The 23531-nt window shown below is 42.6% G+C and overlaps 1 long non-coding RNA gene across 4 annotated transcripts in view; it reads right to left on the reverse strand.

Moving 5' to 3' along the window:
• Positions 1-9280: 9280 nt before the first annotated feature.
• LOC113246772 (uncharacterized) overlaps positions 9281-23531 on the reverse strand; it is a 28330-nt gene continuing 14079 nt past the window's right edge. For 3 of the 4 annotated variants that reach the window (XR_008961160.1, XR_008961161.1, XR_008961159.1), the window contains 4 exons: positions 14359-14469; positions 12263-12471; positions 9624-9749; positions 9281-9333 (listed from right to left, as the gene is read on the reverse strand). This is a non-coding gene — a long non-coding RNA (uncharacterized LOC113246772). Of the gene's footprint in view, positions 9334-9623; positions 9750-12262; positions 12472-12911; positions 12985-14358; positions 14470-23531 lie in introns of all 4 variants that reach the window. The other variant, XR_008961162.1, reaches the window with a different exon arrangement.

Below are 23531 nucleotides of genomic sequence, written 5' to 3' on the forward strand. Positions count from 1 at the left end.
AATATCTCCATATGAACTATATGCTCTCATTTTCTGTATTCTTGATGCTCTGACATCTGGGACCTTGATGACCTCACAGGGACCGCCCCTCCCAGGGTTAGCCAAGTTGTACACACATGCTTTTGACAGGCAAACCAACGAATCCAAAATCCATTCCCACAACCACCTCCTTTTATGGGCTCTCAGACTTGGGACACTCACCTCTTGCTCAAATCACCTGAGGACTGGGAACTAGACCACTAGGGGACCCCTCTACAGCCCAGAGCCTGCTAAAATTATTCCAACTATCCAATCCTAAACCTAGCTTGCTTACCTTGCCTTGCCCATTCCTTCCCTCAAAAACCACAATGAAGACTCCCACCCTCAGCTCCTCCCTCTTTGCCTGCTCTCTGTGTGCTCTCTGGTTCCCTCTTCATAGCCCTGCTGGCAGGCCATGCCTCCTGTTTCTATTGTACTCCTGTGCAGTACAGTAAACATTGCTTCCTTCATGGCAATCATTTTCATGTCTGTGTGCCTGTCTTACCACACCTGATTAAAACAAATCCATGTACCATTAAAACCACCTCTCAACTACCAAATACAGAAAGTTCTCAGTCATTTGACCTTGAAGCCCATTCACCAGGTGCCTTACATTTGTACACCAGCCCTCCTTTTTCTGTGCAGGTACCGACCTCAAGGGCTGCCACCAAAAGTATCACTTCTACAAAGGGCCAATCAGAATTTTCTGTGACTCAGAAGGTCATTACTGGAGCTCTGGCATAAGTTCATTGTTACCAGTGGACACTTCCGCTAGTATGAAATGTAATGTATGCTCAATGAGGGCAGGGGCTTCTGTCTGACTTGCCCACCGCCATATCTCCAGCACCTAGAAATGTGCCTGAAACACGTAGCTGGCATCCAATAAATGTGTGCAATAAATTAATGAACTATACAAAAATAGATACATATTGGTAGATGTGGCCTATGCAATACAGCTTCAAAAGCAGGAGAGTACTGAGACTCCTCCATGGTAGGCGGTATGGCACTGAGTTAAGAAAATGGGATCTACAATCAGACCAGAGGTTAAATCTCTATCTACCATTTGATAGATGTGCAATCTTGGACACGTCACCTATAAAAACAAAGACCCCAGTCATCCATTGATGAAAACTGGGAAGACAGAATCCACTTCAGAAGGAAAGGATGACACAGGATGGCCATGTACAACACTTATATTGTGGTAAGATGGCAATGTAAATACATTTTATGGGGTCCCGTATTCCCCCACTGCCATTTGAAACACATGGCAATGATAGATGAAATATATTTTTAAAAGAAGAGTAAAATTAACAAGTGAACCTCCATAAAAAAAAAAGGAAAGAAAAGAAAAGTGACAAACATCCCCATGAAGCAGCAACCACAGAAACTCCAAGTGATGCACAGATTTGAAGCTGCAGGCAAAGGTGTCTGGAGGTCAACTGCAAGGAGTACAAGTGCTCCGGCTGGCTACAGAGACCGACAGAAAGGCCTGCTCGCTGCCTGAAACCTCAACTTCAGCTGAGCTGGCAGCCTTGATTGCACACCACTTGCTTCATCAGAGCACTGTAAGGTCTCTGGTAGCTCATGACATCTAAACACTACTGCCTCCCTTTGCAAAGGTTCCCTTCCAGATCATCCCTGACTTACAGAGACAGGCAGCAGGTCTCCCTACACACTTTCCTTCCAAGCCTTCCAAACTCTCTCATCTCTCTGCTTTCTTCCAATCCATGTTTTTTTTTTAGATTTTATTTATTTATTCGACAGAGATAGAGACAGCCAGCGAGAGAGGGAACACAAGCAGGGGGAGTGGGAGAGGAAGAAGCAGGCTCATAGCGGAAGAGCCTGATGTGGGACTCAATCCCATATCGCCGGGATCACACCCTGAGCCGAAGGCAGACACTTAACCTCTATGCCACCCAGGCGCCCCTCTTCCAATCCATGTTTTATTTATAAGCTACCTTCACATGAGATCCCTTCTGTTATTGAACATGTCTTAATAATTCTACCTCTTGTAAGGAAAGCCTTCCCCAATTATTTACACCTTGATAAGTATTTACCCCTGAATCCTCATAAACCATCTCTTTATACGGCACTAACTTGTAGAAAGTAGCAACGAAGTTACTTAATTTTCAGAATGAACCATACAAATTACAACCTACCTTCTAAAGCCAGACACAGAAAGAGAACATAAGCATAAACAAAAGTAATGCTGGTCCATTATTCATTCATATTTACTATGCAAAAAGAAAGTTTTATGAAGCTTTGAATAATATATATTTGTTCTATTATAAAGGCAACTAATCCTCTGTACATGGTAATGTATCTGTAATAACACCCTCCCTAATCTAGAATTTCTGGATGCGAGGAGGGGGTATTAAAACCTCCTCTGTGGGAAGTATATAGGACTACAGTCCCTGACGGGCTTTCCTGCTGCAGGACGACACTTGCAATTAGTGACAGCAAATGTCATTCTCAAAACATTTCTGGGCTTTAGAGGACATTAGGAAACTAACAAAGGACTTAAAAAATGGCAGGAAAGGAAGGAAGAAGAAGGAAGGTGGCAGAAACAAAGTAAGCCAAAACCTGATCTACTATAAGCAACAAGCTCAAGAGAAACAATTCAGGATGCCAGAGAACTAATGTCAATTTCACTGCCGGATCTGTAGATGTCTGTGCCCTTCAGACCCCAGTTCCCACCACATGGTAAATTTGATGAACTACACCTGAGATTCCCTCAATAAACCAGGACCCTCAAATGGAGCCAATGTGGTCCCAACCAAGAACACTCCCAGCCCCCTGGCAAAAGAAACACAAGCCCTCCAGAAAAACACAGGACTGAAACAGATTAAATCTAGGTTCAATTAAATCTGATCTCAAAATCCCGTCACAAAGCATGCAAGAAAAGAAGCCACTGTGAGAGAGAACAGATTTAGGCAAACCAAAGACTTTAGATACTGGAATGATCAGATACAGAATATCAACTATTACATTTTAAATGTTTAAGAACACAAAAGACGTCTAAAAATGAAGAAGGACCAAGGGCCTATCAAAAGCAACAGAACAAATATGAACCCTGAACTTAAGGAAGCTAAAACATGAAACAAAAATCACTGAGATGTAAAACCCAACAGAATGGTTGAGCAGCAGATGAGCTCCAAATGAAGGAGTCAATGCACTGCATGGAAGAACCGAAGACATCCCCAGAATGCAACACAAGAAGGCAGGGAAAGAGCACGAAAGCCAGCTTGAGAGACATGGAGAACAGATCGAGGTTTCAATAAGAATCCTGGGAAGGACACCAGAAGGACAGAAAAGAATCAACATTTGCGAAGACAGCAGCTGAGCATTATACAGAACTGATAAATGTTCTGAACCCAGAAATACAGGAAACGCATAGATACCAAGCAAGACAAGAAATCTTCAACTAGACATTTTGTGGTGAAACTACAGATCACCAAAGACTAAGAAAAAGATTTTAAGAGAAGCCAGAGAGAAAAGGCACTGAAAGGAACAATGAGATGGGGAACAGAGTTTAAAAGCTGCTACAGTGGTATGAGAAGCTAGTAAAACCCTATCTGTAAAGGGGGACACAGTAACTTTCACGGCCACTACTGCGAATATGGTGCCTAACATACATCACAACGGAAGACAATGAAATTAATCCAGAGCAGAAAAAACTGAAAGAATTATGACCGTCAAAAGAAGGGTCATGCCAAAAAATTTTAAAACACTGGGGATCAAAAATTCTTAGAATTCCTCAAATTCTTAGAAAAATACATAATTTACCAAACCTGAAACAAGAAAAAAAAGAAAACCTGAATAATCCTGAAATAATCCTAAAATGATTAAAGAAATTGAACAAGTGGTTTAAATCTTCCAATTAAAAAAAAAAAAAAAGCACCAGTTTCAGAAGGTTTTTACAGGAAATACTAAAAAACATTCTAGGAACAGATCATTCCAATCTTATCCAAACTATTTTATAAAATAGAAAAAGAAATGCTTGACACCAGTTCTACAAACTTTATAACAGGATCGTTCGGAAACAATGTGAAGAAGGGAAATTTAGGCCATTCTCAGTTGTGAACACAGATCCAAAAATGCAATATATTAGCCTCTAAAATTCAGAACTACAACTCACCACATTTATATTGAGGAAGAATCATCACATGGTTATCTCAGTTGACGCAGAAAAATATATATGTATTTGGAAACTTCAAAACCTATCTAGGACTTTTTATAAATCTTACCAAACTAGAAAAAGAAGCAAACTTCATCTGATAAAGTGTATCTACTGAAAATTTACAGAAAACTTCATTAACAAAACATCAGAAGGCAGGGGAAGCCCTGAATGATGAAACATTAACAGAACTCTTTATGTATGGTGTGAGAGAGTGGTCAAGTTTCATTCTTTTGCATGTAGCTGTCCAATTTTCCCAGCACCATTTATTGAAGAGACTGTCTTTTTTCCACTGGATGTTTTTTCCTGCTTTATCAAAGATTAGATGCCCAAAGAGCCGAGGGTCCATTTCTGGGTTCTCTCTTCTGTTCCATTGGTCTATGTGTCTGTTTTTGTGCCAGTACCATGCTGTCTTTGTGATCACAGCTTTGTAGTACAGCTCGAAATCCGGCATTGTGATGCCCCAGTTTTGTTTTTCCTTTTCAACACTTCCTTGGCGATTTGGGGCCTTTTCTGTTTGCACACAAATTTAAGGGCTGTTTGTTCCAGTTCTTTGAAAAATGTCATTGGTATTTTGATCGGGATAGCAGTGAAAGCGTAGATTGCTCTGGGTAGCATGGACATGTTAACTGTGTTAATTCTTCCGATCCATGAGCATAGAATATTTTTCCATCTTTTTGTGTCTTCTTCAATGTCTTTCAAGAGTGATTTGTAGTTTCTAGAATATTGATCCCTTACGTCTCTGGTTAAGTTAATTCCGAGATAACGTATGATTTTTGCTGCTATTGTAAATGGAATGGATTCCCTAATTTCTTTTTCTTCAGTCTCATTGTTCGTGTATAGAAATGCAACTGATTTCTGAGCATTGATTTTGTATCCCAACACATTACTGAATTGCTCTATAACTTCTAGAAGTTTGGGGGTGGATTCTTATGGGTTTTCCATATAGAGTATCACGTCATCTGCGAAGAGAGACATTTTGACTTCTTCTTTGCTGATTTGGATACCTTTTATCCCTTTTTGTTGTCTGATTGCTGTTGCAAGGACTTCTAGTACTATGTTGAATTATTGTGGCAAGAGTGGGCATCCTTGTCGTGTTCCTGATCTTAAGGGAAAGGCTTCCAGCTTTTCCCCATCGAGAATATTTGCTGTAGGCTTTTCATAGATGGTTTTTATGAGATTGGGGAATGTACCCTCTATCCCTACACTCTGAAGGGTTTTAATCAGGAAAGGATGCTGTATTTTGTCAAATGCTTTTTCTACATCTATTGAGAGGATCATATGATTTTTGGCTTTTTTCTTGTTGATATAATCTATCACACTGATAGATTTGCGAATGTTGAACCACCAGGTTTCAAGTTGTACTACAAAGCTATGATCACAAAGACAGCATGGTACTGGCACAAAAACAGACACATAGACCAATGGAACAGAAGAGAGAACCAGAAATGGACCCTCAGCTCTATGGGCAACTGATCTTTGATAAAGCAGGAAAAAACATCCGGTGGAAAAAAGACAGTCTCTTCAATAAATGGTGCTGGGAAAATTGGACAGCTACAAGCAAAAGAATGAAACTTGACCACTGTCTCACACCATACACAAAGATAAACTCCAAATGGATGAAAGACCTCGATGTGAGACAGGAATCCATCAAAATCCTAGAGGAGAACATAGGCAACAACCTCTACGACATCGGCCAAAGCAACCTTTTTCATGACACATCTCCAAAGGCAAGAGAGACAAAAGAAGAAATGAACTTGTGGGACTTCATCAAGATAAAAGGGTTCTGCACAGCCAAGGAAACCGTCAAAAAAAACTAAGAGGCAGCCCACAGAATGGGAGAATATATCTGCAAATGACACTACAGATAAAAGACTGGTATCCAAGATCTACAAAGAACTTCTCAAACTCAATACACGAGAAACAAATAAACAAATCATAAAATGGGCAGAAGAGATGAATAGACACTTTTCCAATGAAGACATACAAATGGCTAACGGACACATGAAAAAATATTCAAAATCATTAGCAATCAGGGAAATTCAAATCAAAACCAAACTGAGATACCACCTTACGCCAGTTAGAATGGCAAACATTGACAACGCAAGAAACAACAATTGTTGGAGAGGATGTGGAGAAAGGGGATCCCTCCTACATTGTTGGTGGGAATGCAGGTTGCTGCAGCCACTCTGGAGAACAGTGTGGAGGTCCCTTAAAAAGTTAAAAATTGAGCTACCCTATGACCCAGCCATTGCACTACTGGGTATCTACCCCAAAGGTACAGACGTAGTGAAGAGAAGGGCCATATGCACCCCAATGTTCATAGCAGCATTGTCCACAATAGCTAAATCGGGGAAGGAGCCGAGATGCCCTTCAACAGATGACTGGATTAAGAAGTTGTGGTCCAGGGGCGCCTGGGTGGCACAGCGGTTAAAGCGTCTGCCTTCGGCTCAGGGCGTAATCCCGGCGTTCCGGGATCGAGCCCCACGTCAGGCTCCTCCTCTATGAGCCTGCTTCTTCCTCTCCCACTCCCCCTACTTGTGTTCCCTCTCTCGCTGGCTGTCTCTATCTCTGTCAAATAAATAAATAAAATCTTTAAAAAAAAAAAAAAAGAAGTTGTGGTCCATATATACAATGGAATATTACTCAGCTATCAAAAAGAACGATTTCTCAACATTTGCTGCAACATGGACGGCACTGGAGGAGACAATGCCAAATGAAATAAGTCAAGCAGAGAAAGACAATTATCATATGGTTTCTCTCATCTATGGAACATAAGAACTAGGAAGATCGGTAGGAGAAGAAAGGGATAAAGAAAGGGGGGGTAATCAGAAGGGGGAATGAAGCATGAGAGACTATGGACTCTGAGAAACAAACTGAGGGCTTCAGAGGGGAGGGGTGTGGGGGAATGGGATAGGCTGGTGATGGGTAGTAAGGAGGGCACGTATTGCATGGTGCACTGGGTGTTATACACAACTAATGAATCATCGAGCCTTACATCGGAAACCGGGGATGTACTGTATGGTGACTAACATAATATAATAAAAAATCATTAAAAAAAAAAGTCAAGCAGAGAAAGATAATTATCATACGATTTCTCTCATCTATGGAACATAAGAACTAGGAAGATCGGTAGGAGAAGAAAGGGATAAAGAAGGGGGGGTAATCAGAAGGGGGAATGAAGCATGAGAGACTATGGACTCTGAGAAACAAACTGAGGGCTTCAGAGGGGAGGGGTGTGGGGGAATGGGATAGGCTGGTGATGAGTAGTAAGGAGGGCACGTATTGCATGGTGCACTGGATGTTATATGCAACTGATGAATCATCAAAATTTACATAAAAAACCAGGGATGTACTGTATGGTGTCTAACATAATATAATAAAAAAATATTTTTATAAAAAAAAAAGAACGCTTTAAATCAGAAGCAGGGTGACCGTCTTTGTTGTGTGTTTTACCCACGTACTGGAGGGACAGACCAGCAGTGAAAGACAAGAAAACAGACTCACTGGCAAGCTTGTCATTATTCACAGACAATCTGACTGTCCACCAAGAAAACACACAAACAAAAAATCTGCAGACAATACGCTGGAATTAAATAAATCATACATATTCACTTAATCCAGCAGTGGGAATGGAATGAATGAACTTGAGCTAAATTCACAAACAGGGATAAATCTCAGAAATACCGTTGAATGTAAATGCAAGCCACAGATGATTATGCACCACGTGAGACCATTTTTATTATACTCAAAACCAAACAAAACTGCACAATGCATTGTTTAGGGATACGAATACTTGTGGTAAAAACCATTTTTAAAAAAGAAGGGTAACGTCATAATGCAGAGGAGTGGCTGCCTTCAGAGGAGAAAAAGAACAGGATCAAGGAGAAGCACCAAAGTAGCTTCTACTTCTTAAAATGAGGGGGGAGGCGGTGTCAAGAGAAGGGGCTTTAGAACTATGCCTCATAACTTGCATATATGTTACAGATTCTTTAGTAAATGTTCAACTGCTACATAAACCAGACAATTTAAATTAATGGGACAGTTCAAACAAATGATGGATACATATTTAAGTGACAGGCTTAATTAAAGCTCCTGTTAAAGACAGCTCCTCTGTACAAATTTCATTCACAGCAGGGTTACCACAGGAAACACAATAACCACCAGAACATAAACAGTGAATCAATGTCTCTTACTCTGGGGAAGGAGTACAGCCCTTTAAGGAGAGAAAGGGGAACCACAGTCACTGAGGGCCAGCCAGAAGCCAAGTACTGGGCAGGAGGTCTTCAGATCTGTTTTATTCCACAAACCCAAAATGCCCCTGGAGAGCTTTCTCCCCTGGCCTCTCCCTCCAGCCAGCTCTGCAACAAATATACATTAGGCCTTTCTTTTATCGTCATAAAGTTGATCGCACACCAGCCTAAGGACATGTCTCTTCAAACCATGAATAATTTCTAGATAACCAACAATTAACTTGCAGAACCTACAATTTAGTTCTAGTGTAGCTCTCAAGGTATCAGTAATCTGGCCACTTGTCTAATACATGTGGACAAGAGAGACTGTAAGCTTAATAGACCAAGAACCACACCCAAACGTACTGTTCCAACTTGGAAAAGAATATGTGATCACACATGGACACACAGACACGTACGAAGATTGCAATCTCACTAGTAGTCAGGAACAACATATTAAAAACAGTGGGTTTTCAACATGTCAGTTTGCATATATACACACACCAAAATCATCTCCAGTGTTGCTTAGGGAAATTTACACACAACTTCCATAAAAGTTTCCATATAAATTTATATGACCCTTTCAAAAACAATTTGGTCATATCAGTATTTTAATGTGGATACATTTCCATCTAATAACTTCACATCTAGGTAACCATACAGGAAAAAGTCTCCCACATGTTTGCAAAAAAATTAAAAATCACAAGAATATTCTTTGCAGCATTGTTTTTAAAAGTGGAAGGAAGGAAATACATGTCCATCATTTTTTATGTCTAAAAGTAAAATTAAAGAGCTAAACTACCACATTTTCAACAAGAATCTTAAAAGCTAAATGAATTTAACAAAAACTTACTTCAAAAAGAAAGAGGATGGAGTCCAGCTCCTCCCTTTGTGACTTCTTATTCCCTAGAATGTATAAAAAAAAAATTAGTTATCATGACAATGTGTACATTTTAAGATATTAAAAATTATGTTATCTTGAAAACACTGAAGCTTGAACACACACTCATTTATTCAAAAACTACCAGGAGGTAGCGTGGAACCCCTGTCGAGAATGTAGATAAACACCCAAGCCACAGCACCTGAGTCCACACCTAGCAGAGCCACTCTCCGCTAGCTGTTTAACCACAGCCTCCACGTTTGCCAAATCACTGTCAACCCGTGGAATGCAATTTATTTGTTTCTCAATTACTTACGAGCTCAAATTATGAAGGAATGCACAGCAGATGCAAAGAAAGAGTTCTAGCTTTTTTGATGTGAAGAGGCACAGAGCAGTCATAACCATGAAAAGCCACGCATGTCTTCAGGTCACGTGCACTGTCCTTTTGATAGGGACAATAAGAGAAAATACAAAACCTACAGCAGTCAGTTACATTTATTGTCCAGTCTCTCTGCCGGGGGCCCTGCGCTAAGAGCTTGCCATTCACCATCTAACTTGGGAAGTGGTAGCCTTTTCTGCAAAGGGCCAGGGAGTGTATGCTTTAGGCCCCTCTTGTAATCATTTAATGCTGCCATGATGGTGCAAAAGCAGCCATGGGCAACACATAAATGCACTGGTATGGCTGTGTCCAACAACTTCTTTGTCAAAACAAGCAGCCAGCTCTAAGTTGTGGACCCCTGATCTAACGGAATCCCCACAGCTCTAGGAAGTAAGGTAAGATGGCATTCGTTCATTGAACAAATACTAAAGAGTGTCTCTGTGTCAGACATTCTTCCAGGCCCTGAGGATACAGGCGTGATACAAAACACAAAAAACCATGCCCTGAGGAAGCTTATATTCTGGCAGTAGGAGGCATGCAGTAAATGAGAAAACCAAGAGGAAAGGCTAATGGAGAATGCCCAAACAGGCAGTATTCAATTCTGACCAGGGAAGTACACCTTGCTGATAAGATGACAACCGAGCAAAGATCTGAAACAGGTAAGGAAGAGAAACACATGGACATTTGGGGGTAAAGAAATAAGCCATATGGACATTTGGGAGAAATTTGTTCCGGGCAGAGGGATTGGACAGTGCAAAGTGCTTACAGCTGCGCAAGTCTGGCATGCTCAGGAAACAGCAAGAAGGCCCTTGAGTCTACAGCGAAGGGGGAGAATTGCTGCAGTTGAGGTTAGAAAGCGGGTAGGGTAAAGGCTGGCAGGTAGGTGGGGCTTGAGGCTATCGTAATGAGTTCCACAACTGGGAAGCTATTTGAGGGTGCAGAGTCATATTTTTAAAGCATCACTCCAGCTGCTCTTCTGAAGAGACTCTGGCAGGGATTGGGGGGGGGGGAGTAGGTCACAAGTGTGGAAAGGGGAAGACCATTTCTGAGGCTAACTGCACTAATCTGCATGAGGATAATGGGAGCACCAGCAATACCAGCACAGGCAGTGAGAAGAGGCCAATGACTCTGGATATATTTTGAAGGTAGAGCCAATAAACTCGGGTTTTGGCCTAAATAACGGAAGGCTGACGTTATCATAAGATGATTTCATGGTTCACAGCAAACATTTTCCTTCTTTCTGTTGTTTTGGTATATTTTCTCCTGGTATTCCAATCGAAACACAAATTGTATTAAAAGCAAGAAACTTTAAAATCTCAATCCTAGTTTTATTGGTTCTTCATGATGATTCTTCGTAGTAGACTGCAAGAATGCAGAGTTTTTCCTCTCCTAGCAAGAGATGTCTATTTCTCTATTTGCATCAGAGAGGCATGTAACTTGTTCTGGTCAATGTGACATTAACAAATGTGAAGCAAGCATGAGTTTGAAAAACCTTATGCACCAGCTAAGCTTGGAACCCTATAGCCAACATGGAAAGGAGCTCAAGATAGCCTGCAAGCATGGAGTGCCCTGGTCAACAGCGTGCCAACCACAAGACACGTAAACGAGGCCATCTACCACCAGCTGATGTGAGAGGCATGTGCAAGCCTAAACCAGAATAACTGCCCAATAAACCCAGAAAATTGTAAGCAAAATGACTGGTTGTTTTATTAAGGCACTTAGCTTTGGGATGGTTTGTAATGCAATTTGTTATGCAGCACAAACTAACTGATACACTCTTGAACAACTACATTTTTTTCTAAAAGGACAGAAAGAGCAAAAGGGGAAAGAAGGAGGGCCAGAGGAGCTTTCAAATGGGGTTTTTGGTTTAAGGCTTTTTTTAAAAACTAGGGATTCTAATATCTTTCTTTGCTATTTTGATTACCCATAATATCACACTTTTTTCCTCCACACACCTGTGAAAAACAGTTAAGTGGAGAAAAACTAGGAAACAGGATAGAAGTCAGATTGTTTCATATTTGAATTTTCTACCAATTTGGAAAAAAATTAAGCTCAAGATTTACATCAATTTATAACTCACAGGTGAAAAAACTGAGCAATTCATTGAAAAACAAAAAACAATCCCCTAGTTGGCATCCTTGGGCACGTGCCCGTATTTGACTTAATGACCGTCTAGAACCTGGAGCATTCTGTAAGACTCTGTGTCCAAGACCACCACAGTGCCTCACACCACGTTCTTTCCCCTCCATGCCTGACGTCTGCCTTAGGTTCTGCAGAAGTGGTCAGGACATCCATACATTCCTCTCTGCATCCTCTACTGTATACCTGACCCTACATCAGGCCACATCCCCCACCATCGTGCACCATCAGTTATCTCCCTTTAGTCAGCCTGCAAACAGGTAAATGCAGCCTGTAAAACCTCCCCTGACCACGCTACGCCTTGAGTTACAGTCCCCTTTCTTCGCCATCAAACATTCTAAAAGGGTATTCTTGGGTGTAGCCTCTAGTCTCACCCACCTCCCCCACCCCCCGCACTCACTCCATCTCTCTGTCTGGCTTAGGATCCCACTACTCACCTAGATTTTTCTTTCAGTGCTCAGTGACAACCTCCTTGATGCACTACCACTTCTTAATCCAGCTGCTCCACAACTTTTGCATTCTTAAACGTTGCCGACATTTCATTCCTTGAAATTCAATCTTCTCTGGGTTTCCGTGAAAAACTGCTTTCCTGGTATCGAAGTCCCTTCCCAGCTCCACACACTACTCCTTTATCTTTCCTCTTTATCTGCCCAATAAAAGAAGCAGTTACCCCAAATCCTTAACTCTCACTCTCTCTATGAAGAACTCATCGCTTGGCAACAGCATGATTGCACCTCTCTTCTCCCACGCTCCCATCCCTACATTTTTACTGTCCAGCCAGAACCCACATCTGGGTGTCCCACGGGCACCACAACTCAGACTGCCCAAAGCTGCACTCATCCTACCTCCTGAAACTGGCTCCCCTTCCAGAGTTCCCACTACTGTTGTGGCAGTTTATGAACCAGACTCAACATTCTGAAAGCATATACGCATCCCTATGCTCATGGCAGCATTACTTAAAATAGCTGAGATATGGAAGCAGCCCAAGTGTCCATCAATAGAAGAAGTGGTACATACATACAAGGGTATATTACTCCATACCATAAAAAAGTACGAGATCTTGATATTTATAACAGCATGAAATACCTAGAGGGTATTATGCTAAGCGAAATAAGTCAGAGAAAGACAAATGCCGCATGATTTCACTCACATGTGTAATCTAAAAAAAACAAAACAAGTGAATAAGCAAGCAAACAAGCAGAATCAAACCTATAAATACAGAGAACAAACTGATGGTTGTAAGAAGGAAGGGGGTAGAGGGATGGGTGAAATGGGTGACGGGGAGTGGGAGGTACAGGCTTCCAGTTATGGAGTGAACGAGTCACGGGGATGAAAGGCACAGCATATTGAATACACTCAGTGCTACTATAATAGTGCTGTACGGGGACAGATGGCAGCTACGCTTGTGATGAGCCAATCACTACGTTGTACATCGGAAACTTACGTGGTACTGTGTGTCAACTCTACTCAAGTAAAAGAAAGATTTTTTTATAAATAAAACTGAGTTAGAAATAAGTGTGCTCACATGTAAGGATTTCCAAAATAGACTACATAAAACAAATAAAAGGTGATGATGGCAGCTAATATTTACTGAGCACATATTATGTGCCATACTCTGTCCTGAAATCCCAGGATACGTGTTAACCTGTTTGAGGCTGACAGGAGAAAGCTGAGTCAGAGCGAGGTGAAGTCACTTGACCAAGGAGCAACAGCTGGGAGAACAGCGCCAGGATCCAAACCCAGTCTGGCTCCCCAGGCTACACTATCCAGTCACCTAAATACAGAGCAGATTGTGCAGTGTGACATTATTGGCTTGATTTTGCAAAGAATATTTTATACAGGTATATAATGGTATAACCATAAGCAAATATAAACATAATACATTAATAACACATATAGAAAGAAATGCAATGAACTTTTAATGGTGGTTGCAGGCAGAGCAGGACTGAGGGTCTGGGCAAAAATATACGGTTCAATTTTCATTTCCAACCCTTTACTTTTTTTAAAAGACTTTATTTATGTATTTGACAGAGAGAGAGAGTGCACAAGCAGGTGGAGCGGCAGACAGAGGGAGAGGGAGAAGCAGACTCCCCGCTGAGCAGAGAACCCAACATAGGGCTCAATCCCAGGACACCGGGATCGTGACCTGAGCCGAAGGCAGACGCTTAACTGACTGGGCCACCCAGGCGCCCCATTTCAAACCCTTTAGTGGAGTCTGATTTTTTTCATAGTATGCACATATTACTTTTATGTCTTTCTTTTTAAGTAAATTATTCCCGTGGAACTCACGCCTTCTGTGGGTTTCTCCTTCCATTTTCCCTGCAGCCATTGGTGGTTCAAATAAGAGCTGTATAAGAGAATGTTCCAGGGAGACAAAGATGCTAACCATTGCGATCTCCTAGCTTTGCTAAGCGTCTGGCAAGAAAGGAAGCTTAAAAGCATATAACTTGTGGCGCATGAAACATACAACCTCTAAAATTTTCTGAACGTTAAACAAACTGCCTATAAAAATTTTTTTTGTAGAAATGCATACCTTTTAATTTCAAACTGTTTTCCAGGGTTATAAAATTTTCATAGAAGATGAAATATATCTGAGAATACATGGTCTCAAAACACTGCTTAAGATCACTTGCATCCACATTATCTGAAAAGAAAAAGTTACCAGAATGACAATAATCTTATACAACTATCAGAATTCACAAACAACCTTTTCAGAAATGAAGGAAAGTAAAAACTAGATTTATCGCCCTATGAGACAAAACACAACTAGGAAAATAATATCCCCAACCATTTGTTCTCCATGAAGAGATCTTAGTTGGCATAGGGCCCCTCCCCCACAGGCAGACCCCTGCAGGAGACTGATTCAAGGGCATCAGAGCTATGGGGGCACAGCACTCAAAGACCAGAGAGAAGGCCAGAGGTTAGTACAGGACTGGGGAGAAACAAGATGCCTTCCTGTTGGGGATGGGGAATAGAAGTTCACAGAGGAGGTGGCTTTGACATAGGCCATAAAGAGGGATGGGTTTATACATCTGAAAAACAATGTTGCTACTGGAGTCCTATATAGGTGCGGTCTATCCTCCCTCCCAGCTGACCTGAAAGCAGTTCAAGAGAATTAGCACGGACTCCCCAGCACACCCACCCACTCCCACCCGGGCCACTGGTCAAGCCTTCCCTCCAGCTTCCAGGTGAGCTGTTCCACTCTTGTGTGGACACAGGGAGGCCCACCATGTGTTCCTAGAGTTGCCCTGAGCAGTGTTTCTTCCTGTTGCACCAGGCGTGCTCAACCAGGGACTGCGGCTAGAAAGGCAAGTTGTGCAGGGAGCTTAGCCCAGCCATAACTGCTGGGGCCCAGCAGCAACAGAGCCACTTCATCCAGGGGCCCGATTACCCCTCACAACTCTGGTCAGAGTACTTAGCCACTGTCAACACACCTCTATACATTTTCCTTAGCAAACAGGTTGTTTGTGCCATTTACAACAGGGTCCTGACCAAGGTGTTAGCTCTTGGGAACAACACACTAATCATCTTGGGAAAATTAAGTACAGCTTCTTTAAATTCTGCAAGGATTACTCAAGAAACAAATGTGCTGCTATTTAATCTATGATAAAGTGGATTCAGTTGAATTTTGGGGTCCTAATACTGTGAGTATATGTGAACACATCCATTACTATATTTAACTTCTATAAACTAATGCTGGTGAAGATAAGAAGTTGTTTTCCTCTGAGAACCATATGGGGCGTTTCATTCAAAAAACAAAACAAAACAAAAATAAAACCCAAAAAACAAAAAACAAACAAAAAACCTGACCTGGATCTTTGAAATAATGTACATAAGGTATTTATAATGTCGTACCGGCTGCCAATTTCACATTCTAGTTTCTGCCCCAAAATAAAAGCACAGAGCAGCAGAAGTTCTTTGTAACTAACAAATTTACCTGCATGAAGGCAGGTAGCAAAGAAACTGGTATTATCATTCTTATGAGCTACATAAGCTTACGGAGGAATCCTTGAGTGCCTTCCACAGAATATGCACTTCCAAGAAAGGATTCTGTTCGCTTTCACTCCAGTATGAACTGCTGGCCCACCCACCACTCACTCCTTCCCCTGAGGCATACTTCACCTGCCAGCTCCTATTGACATTCACTGGTAGCTGAAACATCCCCAGCCTGCCCAGAGACCAAGTCAGTGCCTCTGCCATTGCCCCACCAGCTGGTTCTCCCTGGGTCATAAAACATATCTCACTTTACTTAATTCCTGATGGAATCCCTCCAGATGGAATTGACTTAATTCTGAATGAATGATCTGTCTTCTATGGTAGAGATCCTAGCAAACCTACAGAACCCCCGGTCCATCCGATGTGTCATTATGGCCCCCACATCTAGCACAGTATTTATCTAGTTCAGTATTTTCTAGAATGAGTTGAAAAAGAGAAACAGCCTGTAACATATATGTATGTTAATAACAATGATAGGATAATGGCCACAACGTGTAAACCATTAATTAGATCATATGCCTATAGGAAAGAAATGGCCTAACCCACTTTCAAATCCTGGATATGATCAAGAAAGAGATTTCACCGCTCTGCTGGGGACTCTAGATTTCACCCTGCAAGCTTTACTCTCAAAGCCTGCTGCCAGCTGCATTTCTCTACGTGAGGGTCTACAAGGCTCCTCAAATCAAATGTGTCCAAAGTAATGTATTGTTCTCCCTTCAAATTCTGTTCTTCCCTCAGGCCCCGCCACCCACCCAGCTGCTCATCATCCCAGGTTCTTCTCACTCCTTCACAGCCCATCTCCAGGGTGTCAGTTCCACCTCCAACATGCTCCAGCCCTGGGTACTTCATGCCCTCCACAGCTCTGCCCGGCATACGTCACCATGAATCCTCACCCAGGCTACAACATGTCCTCTGCCTGGGCTCCTGCTTCCACTCCTCCCCTCCACAGGCCATCCTCCACCATGCAGTCAGCAGAAAGACTGAGCACTATAAATCAAACCAGGGCATTCGTTCATTCAAAACCTCCCAGTGGCCTCCAGTAGTACTTAAAATCCAAACTCCTGACCACAGCCTACAAGGCTGTGCGTAGTTTCCACCATTCAATGCCAACTTCATTTCATAGCACTCTGTCCTTCACACCCTACCCTCCGGCCACTGCGGCTTCTTTCTATTCCCCAAACTTCTCAAATGCATTCTCCATCTGGGGCACCTCTTGTATGCCGTCCCCAGGCCCAGATCCCCACATGGCTCATTCCCTCTCATCCTTCAGAACTGCGATCACACATTAACCTCTTCAAAGAAATCCAAAAGTGCTGCTGTTTGTTACTTTTCACATGCTTTCCAATCGCCCTGCCTTCTTCCTTCACAGGCTCTGCAACGGCTGGATGCCTGACTGCTCACCATACAATGGACACACAATGCCATGAGCAAGCAGTTTCCCTGGCACTGAGGATGTGGGTGCACTGACACAGCAAGATGGCACAGCGAAGTTACTGGGTGATCGATGACTCCCTTATCTTTCCTGGGTCCCCCTTGGTCCATCAGAGATACTCAAAAAGAGCTACCTGAACAAAGAGGGTTCTAGTCAAGGTTGAGGAGCACTCATACAGACTGAGGTGCTCTCATGAAACCAAAGGCCAGGTAACAGCCACCTTCCTCCTCAGCCATTCTGTATCTTTCTTGTGGATGAGGCTTGGATAGGACAGAGCTTCAAGTACTCACCATCAAGACCATTAGATACCTTTCAGGTAACCTGATACAAAGGGAAACTAAGAGCATGACATCTGTAGCATATTCAGTTTTATTTATAAATATTACGACTGCTCACTGGTCTAGAAGCCCTCTTCACATGATTCCCTCCTACAGCTCTTAAGATTCGTTGAAATTCTCTTATGTGTTCATTTCCTTCTTCACTGACTGACACGCCACTAGACCGGAAGCTGCATAAGGCCAGGAATCTCATCCAATTTGTTCACTGCTCTATTCCTAGCCCCAGGAACAGAGCTTGGTACCCAAAAGGTACTCGAGGCGTATTTGTTAAATGAATACACAAACAATGAATATTAAATATTTTCTATCTCTAAGTCAATAGCTGGAAGAACTGATTTATCTGATTGTTTAAAATCAAGACTCATCAGATGAATATTTAAAAGTAAGCCTAGCCCTTGAAGAAGGAGGCCACAGACACTGGAATTTAACATCCTGCAAAAGGGAACACAAGAAAGTAAGAAAGGGCTGATTTTTAACAAGGCTAACTTCAAGAAACATAGAGACAAGGAGTAAGTCTTCATTCAGAAAAAAACAATGAACAACGACAAAAACAACTATGACCAGAAACATCCCTTAGACAGACATTCTTTACTCATTGATTTGAACATTACTGAGCCAGTACCCATTCCAACTTGCCTTGAGCCAAGTGCTAGGAAATTCAAAGACAGTAAGACACAGGGCCTTTGAGGGTACAGAGGTAAACAAGTAATGCAAAAGGTACCATGACCAAAGCTTACGCAGGGCATCAAAGCAGGGAGGAGACAATGCCACTTGGGGAGGCTGGGAATATTAATAATGCTATACATTTATACTTCAAAAGACACTTTCAGGAATTTCTTTTTTTTGACCCTCACCTATAACCCTGTGAGGTAGATGGGGGGGGGGGGGCGGTGTGCGATCAAGATAAAGAAACCACAGGTTCTAGATCTCCCATGTCCTGCCCAAGGTAACACAGTCAGTCAGAGATGTGGGCAGAACTCCTATCTGGCCTCCCAACTCAAATCTGAACCACACAAAGGCCTCAGAGACAAGGGCGAATAAATCAAAACCAGAAATCAGGTCAGGAATATATAAAAATAATCATCACCCTGGGAATGCAAAAGAGTGGGAAGATAAGTAGACAGGTGAGAAATGATGGGAGTGAGTGGCACTGAAAGTCAAACTGCCAATTTCCCCATGAAGAAGCTCATTGCAGTCCCCTCCCATAGCAGTCCTGGTGAGTAGTAAGGAAGAGAGAGGGGGGACAAGTGCTGAACAAAAGAGCTGAGGCCTCAAACTGCCTCTGGGGTGGTGACTTTCAGCATTGGGCACAGACACACCAGCACACTGCCTTACTATCATCACAAAGCCCAGAGAAGTACATTCAAACTAACCACAGAGAAACAACCAGCAGATACCTTTAGAGAGCTAGGGGTCATTTCTGACTCTTTTTTTTTCTTTTCTTTTCTTTTTTTTTTGTTTTTTTTATATTTAATTTATTTATTTGAGAGAGAGAAAAAACACAAGCCAGGGGAGAGGCAGAGGGAGAGAGAGAAGCAGGCTCCCCGCTGAGCAGGGAGCCTGATGCAGGGCTGGATCCCAGGACCCTGAGATCATGACCTGAATCCAAGGCAGACGCTTAGTAGAGTTAGTCACCCAGGCTCCCCCATTCCTGAATTTTTAAAGAAATCTTTAATTTCTCATTCTCCTTTACCACCAACCAAGAGCCAATAAACCGTTCCTATTATTTTTGCATTTTATCCAGAAAATAATCTATAAACCACACCAAAAGCTACCCTCTCCCACTCCTTTGTCCAGCTAAAACCTCTTGTTGACAGTTATTTCTCCCTATTTAGCTGAAAGGCAATAGCAAAGGTTGAGGGCAAAAACCTCCGGAGCAGACTGCCTGGGTAAAGTCTAGAAGCTACAGGGCCTTGGACAAGTTTTTTTTAAGCACTCTCTGCCTCAATTTCAATCTCAGAAATGGGGCCACCAATGGTTCCTACAGCGTAGGACTCCCGTGGGGATAAAATCAGCTTGTCAGAGTGCTTTCGGCATTATATACATGTTAGTTGCTTTGTAATTACCTAGCTCCTGACAAAGGCTGTCTCACTAGGTGGGAGTAACCAGCTTCACCTACCTGTGAAGCCATAAACTCAATGACTCATGAAACTCATACACTTAATGAGACTGGACTTATTAAATGGCACTTGATCCCAACACAGCAATAAGCACTACCAACAAGCAAACTTATGAAAGCAATGGGATTATCCCTCCATTTCCTTCCACATATAATCCATTTCAATACCATTTCTACTCCTTTTTAATTGAGAGGATCATAATAGAGCCTCATTAAAACCTGCTTCAGCAGACCCCAGGAAGCACCAAAGGAGGGGGAAAGATCCTTATCCCACTCAGGAGCCCCAGTGGAAACCCTCAAAAGGAATAAGAAGCTCAGTTCAGTTCTTCCCCAGTAGGGAATTACCCGCCCCCCACCCCATCCTTCCTACTGCTCCATCCCTCCAGCTGCCCCCCCCACCAGAGAACTAAGAACCTTCCCAGCCCTGCCTACACATCCACATGTAGATGAAGATGGTATCATTTACTATTTTACTCAAATTCCCCAGACAATGGCACTGAAAGTATGATGCTCCAAATTACAGACTTTTATACAGAAAAAGGGGAAATAAACACTCAAGGTGAACTTGACAACTTAAATAAAACATAATTTAGAAATAGAGAGAATAAGGCTATGGACTCTGGGAAACAAACTGAGGGCTTCAGAGGGGAGAGGGGTAGGGGAATGGGATAGGCTGGTGATGGGTAGTAAGGAGGGCACGTATTGCATGGTGCACTGGGTGTTATATGCAACTAATGAATCATCGAACTTTACATCAAAAAAAATTAAAAATTAAAAAAATACAAACAGTGAGAACAAGGAAAATAAACTAGTCAGACATAAGACAAAAAACACTGACAACGGAAATGTCATTAGCAATGCACTGTTACTTAAAAGCTAATATGACTGGTGATTTCACCTTTTAACAACTGCCTTGGTCCTTATCCTCTTTCCCTCTTGTGGTAGTTTGTAAAAATGCCACAAATTATTCTTTACCTGAAGCCACACCTTTGGATGATGCACACCCGCAAATGATTTGGGGCAATCAGTCATGAGAAATATGACCCAGTGGTGGCTGGAGAACCTCACGTAGTGTCTGGTCTAAGGGATAGGAGGAAACTCATGGAGCACAGCTGGACCCAACCCATAGTGGAGCCAACCCCAAGCAACCGGCAGCCAGAGGCAGAACCACCCCAGCCAACACAGTCTGGTGAGGAAGAAAAATAGACACTTGTTGCCATAAGGCCTATGGGGAAGGGCTGTTATTCAACACTATTGTGGAAATGTTGATGGGGAAGAAGAAACTCATCACCAAACAGCTTCGCTGGCATGAAGGCCAGCAAGCCCATGAAGAGATGCCCCCCAAGTATAACATTATAAGGAAAAGCAGAAAAAATGGATCTGAATAACAGAGGCTGCCCATCGATACAAACTTTCTGTCAACAGTAATCCATGCCAACCAGGGTGCAGGCAAGACTCCTTTTCCTGACACTGGCCAGTAGATTTTAGAACTTCTGTGTGTGCAGTACAACTGTGCCAAGCACAGATGAATGACCTGGAGCTTCATACCTGGTAAGGAGTAAAATCCACACAATGAAGCCCTTTCGAGACTTAGCAAGTAATCAGGTCAGAAGACAGCAGGTATGCTGATTGTGCTTCAGTGGTAAATCAACACTTTTATCATCATCATTATTATTAAAGAGAAATACACATCTGAAAAATGCATCTATTTACAGACCTGAAAGCGGCCCTTGTACTGATGATACGCAATTGCAAAATCCCGGTGTGGATGAAATACTAACTTACCTAGTAGATGAAACGCTAGGTAAGCCCAGTACATCAGGGCTCTGAAAGGAGACGTGGTCAAGGTGTGCTGGAGAAGTCTGGTGGAAAAAGGTGAATCAGGAGTTGGGCCTAGTCATCCCCCAAAGTCAGCTTGCAGGTAAGGACACCTGGCGTGACACCACACCCCCCCCCCCAACACTCTATCATGCAAAGTTATTTCGGGAAGTTCTCAAAGCCTTAAGAACTCAGAGTTCAAAGTCCATTCTGCAAACACACTTTTTCTGATGCCATGAAGACTTCAAATTTCAGAAAAATTCTCTCAAGTGCCATGTCTTCAATCCACATCCACTTTTAGGTATAAACATCATTGGACATATTGGACAGGGAATTACTCCTGGAGACATCCAGAAGTTAAGCAATAATGTACTGAAGATAAACATGACTCCACCCCACCCCAAAATAAAGGGAGGCCCTTGCTCCTGCACAACACCCAGCCCCTATTCCTCACCTCCCCACCACAAGATGCCTGACACCAGACTCAATCAATAGACAACTGTTAGACCAGGCACACGCCAGGGATGTCCCCTCTGGCCTTCCCCCCTGGTTTCCATCCATGTCCCCAGAAATCCAAGTTTCCCACATGACCCACATCTCTAACTGTCCCCTCCATACAGCGCTGGGCATCACCTAATGTCACCCAGCTTCCTAACCACAACTCTTCCACCCCCTATATCCAATAAAGCTTACCAAATCCCCTCTCCTGCACCACATCCCTTCTGGCTCCACCTAAAACCTAGAGTCCCCTGAGGGGACTGCTTCACTATAGACTGTCAGGTAAGCCCTTCATTATCCTACACCCCATACCGCCTGGCCCAAGATGAGGTCGGCATCCTCCCTGCTCACCACTGCAACATCCAGACCATGGCAGTGCTTCCCCTCACACACACCAATACTTCCTTGCTACTCATACAACCAGTCTGCATGCTAACGAGCCCACCCACCCGAGCTGCACACAGTCTTTCACTCACCCCAGCATGCTCTCTGAAGATTTCAGGGCCTGGCTCACTCTTTCTCTTGTAACTAGCACTGATTTCAGCATTTACAAAGGTCATGCCTGACTTACCCCAAAGAGGCTGTCTTCCACCCCCTCTCCCACCATGCATGTCTGCAGCACAGCCTAGACCCAGCCACTGCTTGTTACCACCCCACTTTGGGGTCCCAGTTTCGTTCCTCTCTCCTGTCACCTGCCATTTCTCCTTGTCCCTGCTCACCCCTTCTAGAAAGATAATTCTAACAACTCTTCAACCCTATCAGGTCCTTGAACCCAAAGACCCCACCATCTGATCACTATCTATGCTCCTTAAGTCTTCACTTTCGTTTTCCCCAATTTGGTTTCCGCAGCCCATCTTTTTAATCAGCCCTTGCACATTGACCTCCAATGCCCTCCCTTTCCCCTTTCCATATTCACTCAAGAGAACCCCAGTCTCAGTTTCGACCCTGAATCAATTGAACGGATTTATGTGCTCACAGGCCATGTGCTACACATAAAAAAGGATTTTTTAAATTGTTTTAAATATTGAATACGTAAGTGAAAGAATATGTTTCATAAAATGTAACTTGTGATATATAATAAAAAATAAATAAACACTTTAAACCCACCCACCCAACCAAGCATCCAAGCCAATCAGGCTTTTGCCCCACCATTCAAGTGAGCCCTATCCACACTGTTAATCCAATTTTCAGTCCTCTCCAGGGCCAACAGCATATACACACGTGCCTCTATGCCCAAACACCATCAGCCTGGCCCAAGAGAAGGAAAAGACCCCTAGAACCCTGGCATAATGATTCTGGAAGCATACCGGGACCTAAAATATATATTCGTATTTGCAAAAAGTGAACCAAACTCATCTTTTAACTTGGCTGATACATTTCTTTCTTGCATACATTATAGCCATGTTGTATATACCAGATACAGTGCAAAATTTTAAATTCTTCCCTAAAAATATACATGTATCCAAAATTTTACCATGATTGATGATTCACTTCATAGATATTCT

This window comes from Ursus arctos, unplaced genomic scaffold, assembly GCF_023065955.2.
Source record: "Ursus arctos isolate Adak ecotype North America unplaced genomic scaffold, UrsArc2.0 scaffold_230, whole genome shotgun sequence".
Taxonomy (NCBI): domain Eukaryota; kingdom Metazoa; phylum Chordata; class Mammalia; order Carnivora; family Ursidae; genus Ursus; species Ursus arctos.